The sequence below is a fragment of the Hyperoodon ampullatus genome (assembly GCF_949752795.1).
Source record: "Hyperoodon ampullatus genome assembly, chromosome: 17".
NCBI lineage: Eukaryota > Metazoa > Chordata > Mammalia > Artiodactyla > Ziphiidae > Hyperoodon > Hyperoodon ampullatus.
Genome location: NC_136930.1, coordinates 15,752,169 through 15,762,063, shown reverse-complemented (window position 1 = coordinate 15,762,063; position 9,895 = coordinate 15,752,169).

The window sequence follows — 9,895 nt, the reverse complement described above, 5'->3', positions numbered from 1 at the left end:
AGTCATGACTAAATTATCTTTGAAAAAGTTTAGTACTCCAAAGAAGTAAGGGTGAAGTTTTATTCTACTTTAATTATAGGATATGGTGAATGAGCTACTGCATGCCAATTGCTGTAGACAGGAAGCACTCTCAAAAGCTCCTTGACACCAACTATCAGACCAAAGCACTAAAATTTCTTTGAACTTGAATTTTAAGTGCACTGAAACACTGTAATCTTAATTAGCTATGACACATAAATTACTTCATTTTACACTCACAACCATTAGCATTCAGAATTCTGAGTCAAAGTTTCTGAGTTCTCAGATTAATGTGTATGCCAGGAAGAGCTGTTATTGCCCCAGGAAGGAAATGTCTTTTGCTTTCAGTGAAAAGGTATAGAATGGAAAGTGATGCTCTGCACTTGGTAGATCTCATGGAATTTATCAAGAAAATTGCTTAACGATTATGTAATGCTATATCCCTAGCACTTTAAAAAATGATTATTCAATTTCAACAAAGATATATTAATTTAAAGTTTCTCAAACGAGGTCCGTTTAGCTCATGTGGGAAATTTGCAGGTTTTCCATGAGAATATTTTAATCCTGTGTTTTCACTTATTTAGATGATTATCTAAAAAAAAATTTAGTGAAGCCCTCTCTAGATGACCATCTATCAGTGAGCCTTTGCATCTCAGCTTCAGTGCTTGTGCTTGTTCAGTAGTGTTGGCTACCACTATATTCATTCTGAACTTCAGGCTAAGAAAAAAAGAGAACTTTGTATGTCAATCTGGTGTTCAGACGTGCGGTTTTAAAATAATTCAGATAGACTTTAAATAACAGAAGAATTGAAAGTATCACATAGCACATGGTAATTAAGGCAGGCCAAACTCAAAAGATGTCAAAAGAGTTTGTGCTAGCACCTTGTACCATTTTCAACAAAACAACATTAAATTAATACTATTAATTTGAATTTTATTGATTTCATGGGTTTGAGCTTAATTTATAAATACATTCTTGTTTATAGCTGCGTAATAGTTATAGAAATACAGAGTTTAGGTTTTTTATTTTTGTACATATTTGAGAAGTATTAAAATCATATGAATAAAAACTTGAGGTCTGTTAGAATTGTTTTCCTTTAAAATGGATCTTTACATTTTATAAGCTTAAAAACACTGCTCTAACAGATCAGTAATGAGAATAGCTAATACTTGTTGAGAACTCTGCTTGCAGTATGTTTTTTAATCTTCCCAAGCACACTGTTACATAATGGAGTGCTATTACGTAGGGTAATATTACCCTATATAATAGATTACTACTATATAATAGGTGCTATCTCTGGCCCATGTTACAGGTTAGGAAACTGACTTTAGATCATGTCCACAACTCACAAGTGGCTGCCCTGAGATTCCCACTACTAATCATGACGGTTGTGGGCATTAGAATGCATCACCCAAAGAAGCTAGTTTTTCCTAAAAGTGCAGACAACATTAGCTTTTTCAGGCTATTTCAAAGTAGTGCTTGTTCAAACAGAGGAATTAACTTCACCAAATCTCGCGTGATTTCATGGGCAGCATTACAACATTTGCGTGTCATTTAGGCCTGGACCTCAGCTGTGTAGTTTTAGGTTACATTTCTGTAACTCACCTTCTCCTGCTCTCATCGCTCCTCCTCGGTTTCGTCTTAGAGAACTGTTCCTTTCACTGTCATAACAAGCTGCATTCTGAACCATTTTTGATGAGTGCTGTCTTGTTTCTTCAGACACTAGCTGTGCATTTGGTGGCCACAGCAGTGCAAGAAGAGTTATCCCATCAAACTACCATAATCCCCAGCTACAGCGAGGACCTTGGCTTGTACTCATCTTGAGGGAGGGTGAGATCAAGCAGGCAGTGGATCCAGAAGAAACAAAAGACAAAAAGAATTCAAGCATGTTTAAGTGGGTACTTATTCCCCTCTGCGAGGGAAGAGGTGCATTTAAATGGAAACAAGAGTTACCTTGTATAGGAAGGTCTCAATTCTACACAACTGCAACGTCCGTATTCCCTGGCAGCAGAGGCCAGGAGAGCTCCACCTCAGAGACTGGAATAAACGCCACTGATTTGGTTTGAAATAATAATGAACAATATTTCAGTTGCTTTTCTTACAAAGAATAGAATGTTATAAGGTGCCCTAAGGTGATGATTCAATTAGAGTTATAGAATAAGTTCTCGGCAGTTAAGTAGAAATAAACACTAGAAGAGAAGCCAAGAAAGATCTCAAACAGCAACTCTAAAAACAAAACTTGACAAGCTTAATAACTTCATTTAGAACTGAAAATAGTATTTTTAAACTATAATTCTGAATGCTTTCCTCATAAAATAAGATTGCCATGCTCTAGTAATTCTGCCATGATTATGTTTCTATGACTCTTCTACAATTTGTAGTTTTTTCTCTTTTAAAATTTATTATGAAATATTTTAAAACACATGAAAATAAATATTACATATATGTATATATATACATGTATATATATAAAATGAGAGAGAGACGCAGTCAGACATATAGAAAAAGAGAAACATGTGTATCCACTACCCAGCTTAAGAAAAAAAAACTTTGCCTATGACATTTGAAGGTCTTTGTGTACCCTTTTATGATAGCATTCAACTTTCACACTCCCAGTGAAACATTATCATGAAATTTTGGTCTATCATTCCCTTGTTTTTTCATAGTTTTATAACATGTAAGTATATCTCAAAATAATATATTGTGATTATTGATATATTTGAATTTGTTTCTACTGCAGTATTATTTTGGTATCCTACTTTTTTTTCTCTTTTTAAAAATCTTCTTTGATGTAAACTGAGTTTTAAAATTTTTATTCCATATTTTCTTTGTAATAGTATGGAAGTTTCACAGTCCAAGTTTTTTTCAAGTAATACAATGATTTTTTAGAGTGGGTCAACTTGATCACCTACTCACCTCCCTGCACACATGTTATTGTGTAAGTATTTTGGTTCTCTCTCATTTTTTTAACTATCAGGCTAAACATTGTTCTTATTGTGTTATATAGTCATTTTTTTTTAGATTTACACTCATATTTGCCACTTTCTTTGTGTACCATTTTTCTTGAGGTTCTGACCTTGTTTTGAAATCATTTTACTTTGGCCTAAAATAGATCCTTTAGAAGCTCTTTTAGGATAATCTCAAAGTCATAAATACTCCTAGCTTTTGTTTCTCTGATAATGATTTGATTTCACACTTGTTATTCAAAGATAATCTTACTGACTATAAAATTCTATGTTGACAGTTATATTCTTTTAGCACTTGAAAAATGTTTTTTCATTGTTCTCTCACTTTCATTGTTGCTGATGAGAAATCAGCTGTTAATTTAACTATCTTTTCATTTTGGTTTCTTCTTTTAATCCTTTAAATTGTGTTTTTAATATTCTGTTTCACTACAATGTAAGTGGTGTAGAACTATTTTTATTTATTTTGTTTGGGTTATTATACTTTCTGAATCTGAAAATTCGTATATGCCTGAAGGCATATTACCCTTTTAGAATGTTGCCTCTAAGCTGGTGCTCCACCTTTAGATCACTCTATTCTGTCAGACTGTGTGCCTTTGGGCAGTGCAGTATATGATGCAATCAGAAGATACCATGATCATGAGCCACATCCATATTCCTTCACTGCAAAATATGTGCTGTGGTTATGTGCTATGTTGTATGGGATTCCATGCCTATAGATCAAGTACTCCATAAACCCAAGACAGTGGTGCTGGCTGAAGCTTTGCAGATAAAAATGGCAGAGCCATGCCCAGCATAGCTGTCTATCTCTGTTATGACAAATTGCTGGCCTGATATAATCAACTTGCCACCAAATGGCCTTTTGGTCTCCTAGAGGCATGGTGCCATACCAGGGACTCGGTGTTGGTCTCAGTTGCTGGCACTTTGGACAGTTGGATGCAGCAGTAGCTGGAATGACCTTGGTAAGTGGGAGTCCTTGCTGGTTAACTCATGTAGTACCTCCATCTCTGCCACTATGACCACTAAGTTTACATGCCCCTTGTTTCAGATTTAGGTTGGCTAGTTAGTGAGGAAAGCTGGTTAATATCAACAGGCTAAGTCACATTTTCAGTGTCTCTTGCATGTAGCACTTTTTTTTTTTTTTTTTTTTTTGCGGTACGCGGGCCTCTCACTGTTGTGGCCTCTCCCGTTGCGGAGCACAGGCTCTGGACGCGCAGGCTCAGCGGCCATGGCTCATGGGCCTAGCCGCTCCACGGCATGTGGGATCCTCCCAGACTGGGGCACGAACCCGTGTCCCCTGCATCGGCAGGCGGACTCTCAACCACTGCGCCACCAGGGAAGAAGCCCTTGCATGTAGCACTTTAACATGCAATATAAAATCTTTGCACTTTGTCCCAACTCCCATACATTCATCCACCTCCCTCCACCCTAGGCTTCCTGGTCTTCAATCTTCTGGTCCTTTTCCTTCCAGACCCCCAAAGATCACCAGGCTATTGGCCACTTCTCATGAATCTGACTATATTTTCACCTTGGCCACTCTTCCTTCCAAACAAGCATATGACCAGGTGCACTGCTCATGTCTCTGCCCATTGGAAATGTTTTCTGTCTCTACCATCTTTCAGGACTAGTCCTGAATGTGGATGTAATGCAGCTGCCGTCTATTTTTGGCTCGCCCTCAAGTACCTAGCTACCCCATCCATCAACCAAACTTGAGCTTAAAACTCTTCTTTCGGCTGTTCATATGGAACTTACTCAGTTGGCCATAGGTGCAAACTGGAGGAGAGGCTGAGTGCAATTGTAATGGGTTACAAGGAGGTCTGGCCCACCTGCTTATGCAGTTTACTCATGCCTTCTAGTCCTGCTCTGCAGTGATCCAGATATACCATTTCTGTCTTATGATGTCCTGTCACTGGACCTGTCTGACTTTACCACTTGGTCAGTTTAACTGAACACAGCTCATAATGGCACCACTTTATGTCTCATAGTCAAGCATTCTGCCTCTATAGGGACCAATAACATGCCAAGAACTGTGTAATTCTTTGCTGCTGATGGCATAGCCTTGTTCTGAAACCCAGGGGCTTAGATTGTGATTCTCCCATTGGAGCTTGCCCAAAGCACCATACTGCATCTTTTCCAACCACTGGCACCTCCAACACCATAGGTAGGGCCAAAATTATATGGCCCAAATATCAAAGTTGATTTTACCACAATCTGGAACTGTTACAGTGCTCTTTTATGTTCTGTGCCCCATCAAAAATGGGAGCCTTCTATATCACCTAGTACATGGGCCAGAGCACATTTTAACCTTTTGTGTTTCCTATGGACGGAATGTTTCTGTCTCCCCCCAAGTTCATTTGTTAAAATTCTAATCCCCAAAGCGATGGTGCTTGGAGATGGGCCTTTGAGAGTTGATTAGGTCATGAGAGCAGAGCCCTCATGAATGGGATTAGTGTCCTTATAAAAGAGGCCCCAGAGAGATCCCTTGCCCCTTCCACCATGTCAAGTTAGAGTGAAAAGAAAGCCATCAATGTACCAGCAAGGGCCTTCTCTAGACACTGAATCTGGCTGTGCCTTGATCTTGGACTTCCTAGCCTCCAGAACTGTGAGAAATAAATTTCTGTTGTTTTTAAGCCTTGCAGACTATGATATTTTGTTACAGCAGCCTAAATGGACTAAGACAGTGTAATTACATTTTAACATATAGTATTAAATAATAGAATATGTAATGTATTGTATTTATTGTTATTAACTCCCTTTTCCATTCTTTTGTGTATACTTATATACACATAACAAAAGAATAATGGCGATGATAATAATGATGTATTGAAGTGGTTCTCTCTGTTACTGTCCTCAACTTGCAGCCTTACTTAGTTCTTTTTCATTGAATTATTTTTCACTCTATCCTCTTTTGCATTTATACCTAATTTTTCAAAAAATGTATTAGACCCTAATATAAGTTCCATTCTGCATAACTGCTATTTATCAACTTTTTTCATTTATATGAGAATGTTTATAGGCAAGGGAATGATCACAGTATTTTGCAAAAATTTTAAATGGTATGCAAAATATTCACCAAGATGGTACCACTTTGTAAATATATGGAGAGGAAAGAGAAAAGTGTAGAGTCTGGGTATTTCCTGGCAGTAGAATAAAAAAGGTGGGGTGATAGAAGTGATTTCTACTGGATGCAGCCAAGAATGCAATTTTATTCTCAGTTATACTACTTAGGAATGGTAATAAAGCTAACAAAAAGCCAATAAGTGATTTATTATTAATATGGACCAGGTGGGTTTTCTGTTTGTTTGTTTGCATGAATAATGTCTTCTAAGAACAGAATACTAGGAAAATAAGAGTATAATCAAGAAAAATGTCTTTAATAATCATGTTACCAATTTTTTTCCATCTTGTCAAACTACTCAAAATCAAGTGGCTTAAAACAAAAATTTATCATTATTTTATTTCAATATTATGTAGGTCATTAATCTGGGTGGGGTTCAGGGGTTTATCTCAACTTCACAACATCTGGGATTTCTTCTGGGATGATTTGAATGGCTGAGGCTAGAATACCTGGGGCTGGTGGAGTTCCTCCGTCTGTCTCTCTTCTCTAATGGAGTTTCTCTGTCTCTCTGACTCCCTGCTTCCCCTCAAGACCTCTCCATGTGATTACCTTGGATTTTCACATAGTTTACACACTGAATGGTCTGACTTCTCAAATGTAGGTCAGTGATCCAAGAAAAAGGAAGTGGAAACTGCCAAGTTTCTTAAAGGCTAGGTCAAAAACTGGCAAACATTAGTTCTATCATGCTCTAAGCCTGGATTCAAGGGGATGGGATATAGTCCCCTCTTTTCAAAGGGAGGGATATTAAAGAATTCGTGGCCATTTTTAATGTCACAATATTTATATATGGGTTTGTGTACATGATTAGAGTGGTCAGATATATTTCAATTAAAATGAAACTCAATATAGCTTAAGAAAAAAAACTTGAAATAAAAAATGAAACAATATATGATAAATTATCAGACTGACAGAGAAGAATAAGAAGAGTGGGGAAATATATTGCCTACTTTAACTTAAAAAATCTAGTTAGGGGACTTCCCTGGCAGTCCAGTGGTTAAGACTTTGCCTTCCAACGCAGGGGGTGCGGGTTTGATCCCTGGTCGTGGAGCTAAAATCCCACATGCCTCGCAGCCACAAAACCAAAATATAAAACAGAAGCAATATTGTAACAAATTCAATAAAGACTTTAAAAATGGTCCACATCAAAAAAATCTTTTTAAAAAAATGCAGTTAGTATTCAAGGGAGGCTAGACACAGAATTCAAACTATATTCTCTCTCACACTTTTGCTCTCTCTTTCACTGGCTCAGATGTCCATGGAATAACTTGAGTGGACAGACTTTGTCCTAAGACTGTACCTATAACAATATTATAGTTTGGAAAAAAGCGTGTGGTTAGCCAACCTGAGCCACATGACCAACCCTGTGTCTGGAGAGATGAGGCCATGTAATTTCACTGCCAGCTTCTTTAGGTAGAAGTATTTTTCTTAAAAGGATGCATTAGACATTAGTTCCTATAAAAATTTGTGTCCACTAACTTTAAAAGGGATGTAAGTAAAGGTATCATAATAGAACTAGAACAAAAAGTTTCACAATTTGTATGGAAACACAAAAGACCCCGAATAGCCAAAGCAATCTTGAGAAAGAAAAACGGAGCTGGAGGAATCAGGCTCCCTGACTTCAGACTATACTACAAACCTACAGTAATCAAGACAGTATGGTATTGGCACAAAAACAGAAATAGAGACCAATGGAACAGGATAGAAGGCCCAGAGATAAACCCACCCACATATGGTCACCTTATCTTTGATAAAGGAGGCAAAAATATACAGTGGACAAAAGACAGCCTCTTCAATAAGTGGTGCTGGGAAAACTGGACAGCTACGTGTAAAAGAATGAAATTAGAACACTCTCTAACACCATACACAAAAATAAACTCAAAATGGATTAAAGGCCTAAATGTAAGGCCAGATACTATAAAACTCTTAGAGGAAAACATAGGCAGAACACTTCATGACATAAATCACAGCAAGATCCTTTTGACCCACCTCCTAGAGAAAGGGAAATAAAAAAAAACAAATGGGACCTGATGAAATTTAAAAGCTTTTGCACAGCAAAGGAAACCATAAACAGGATGAAAAGTCAACCCTCAGAATGGGAGAAAATATTTGCAAATGAAGAAACTGACAAAGGATTAATCTCCAAAATATACAAGCAGCTCATGCAGCTCAATATCAAAAAAACAAACAACCCAATCCAAAAATGGGCAGAAGACCTAAATAGACATTTCTCCAAAGAAGTTACACAGATTGCCAACAAACACATGGAAGGATGCTCAACATCACTAATAGAGAAATGCAAATCAAAACTACAATGAGATATCATCCCACACTGGTCAGAATGACCATCATCAGAAAGTGTACAAACAATAAATGCTGGAGAGGGTGTGGAGAAAAGGGATCCCTCTTGCATTGTTCGTGGGAATGTAAATAGCCACTATGGAGAACAGTATGAAGGTGCCTTAAAAAACTAAAAATAGAACTACCATATGACCCAGCAATCCCACTACTGGGCATGTACCCGGAGAAAACCATAATTCAAAGAGTCATGTACCACAATGTCCATTGCAGAACTATTTACAATAGCCAGGACATGGAATCAACCTAAGTGTCCATCGACAGATGAATGGATAAAGAAGATGTGGCACATACATACAATGGAATATTATTCAGCCATAAAAAGAAACGAAATTGAGTTATTTGTAGTGAGGTAGATGGACCTACAGTCTGTCATACAGCATGAAGTAAGTCAGAAAGAGAAAAACAAATACTGTATTCTAACACATATATATGGAATCTAAAAAAATAAAAAGGTTCTGAAGAACCTAAGGACAGGACAGGAATAAAGATGCAGACATAGAGAATGGACTTGAGGACATGGGAAGGGGGAAGAGTAAGCTGGGATGAAGTGAGAGAGTGGCACTGACATATATACACTACCAAAGGTAAAAGAGATAGCTAGTGGGAAGCAGCCACATAGCACAGGGAGATCAACTCAGTGCTTTGTGAGCACCTAGAAGGGTGGGATAGTGAGGGTGGGAGGGAGATGCAAGAGGGAGGGGATGTGGGGATATTTGTATACATATAGCTGATTCACTTTGTCATAAAGCAGAAACTAACACCATTGTAAAGCAATTATACTTCAATAAAGATGTTAAAAAAGATATAATAAGGATATGTTCATCATCTACATGTGTTTCCTGTTTTGAGTTATCTGCGTCCTGAATTAATACCTCCTATTAAGTAGAATTATAGTTTTTTAACTTTATTTTTTTATACAATTTTTAATTGTTACACTCCATTTACAGTTATTAAAAAGTATTGTCTATATTCCCCATATTGTACAGAACATCCTTCTAGTCTATCTTATACCCAATAGTTTGTACCACCCACTCCCCTACCTCTATATTGCACCTCCCCCCTCCCCACTGGTAACCACTAGTTTGTTCTCTATATCTGTGAGTCTGCTTCTTTTCTGTTACATTCACTAGCTTGTTGTATTTTTTAGATTCCCCATATAAGTAATATAATACAGTATTTAGGTTCATCTGTCTGACATTTCACTTAGCATAATGCCCTCCAAGTCCATCCATATCGCTGCAAATGGCAAAATTTCATTCTTTTTTTTATGGCTGAGTAGTATTCCATTGTGTGTATATGGAGATCTATCTATCTATTTATCTATATCTATCTATCTATCTATATCTATCAATATATAGATATAGATATAGATATATCTCACATCTTTTTATCCATTCATCTATTGCTTGACACTTCAGTTGCTTCCATATCTTGGCAA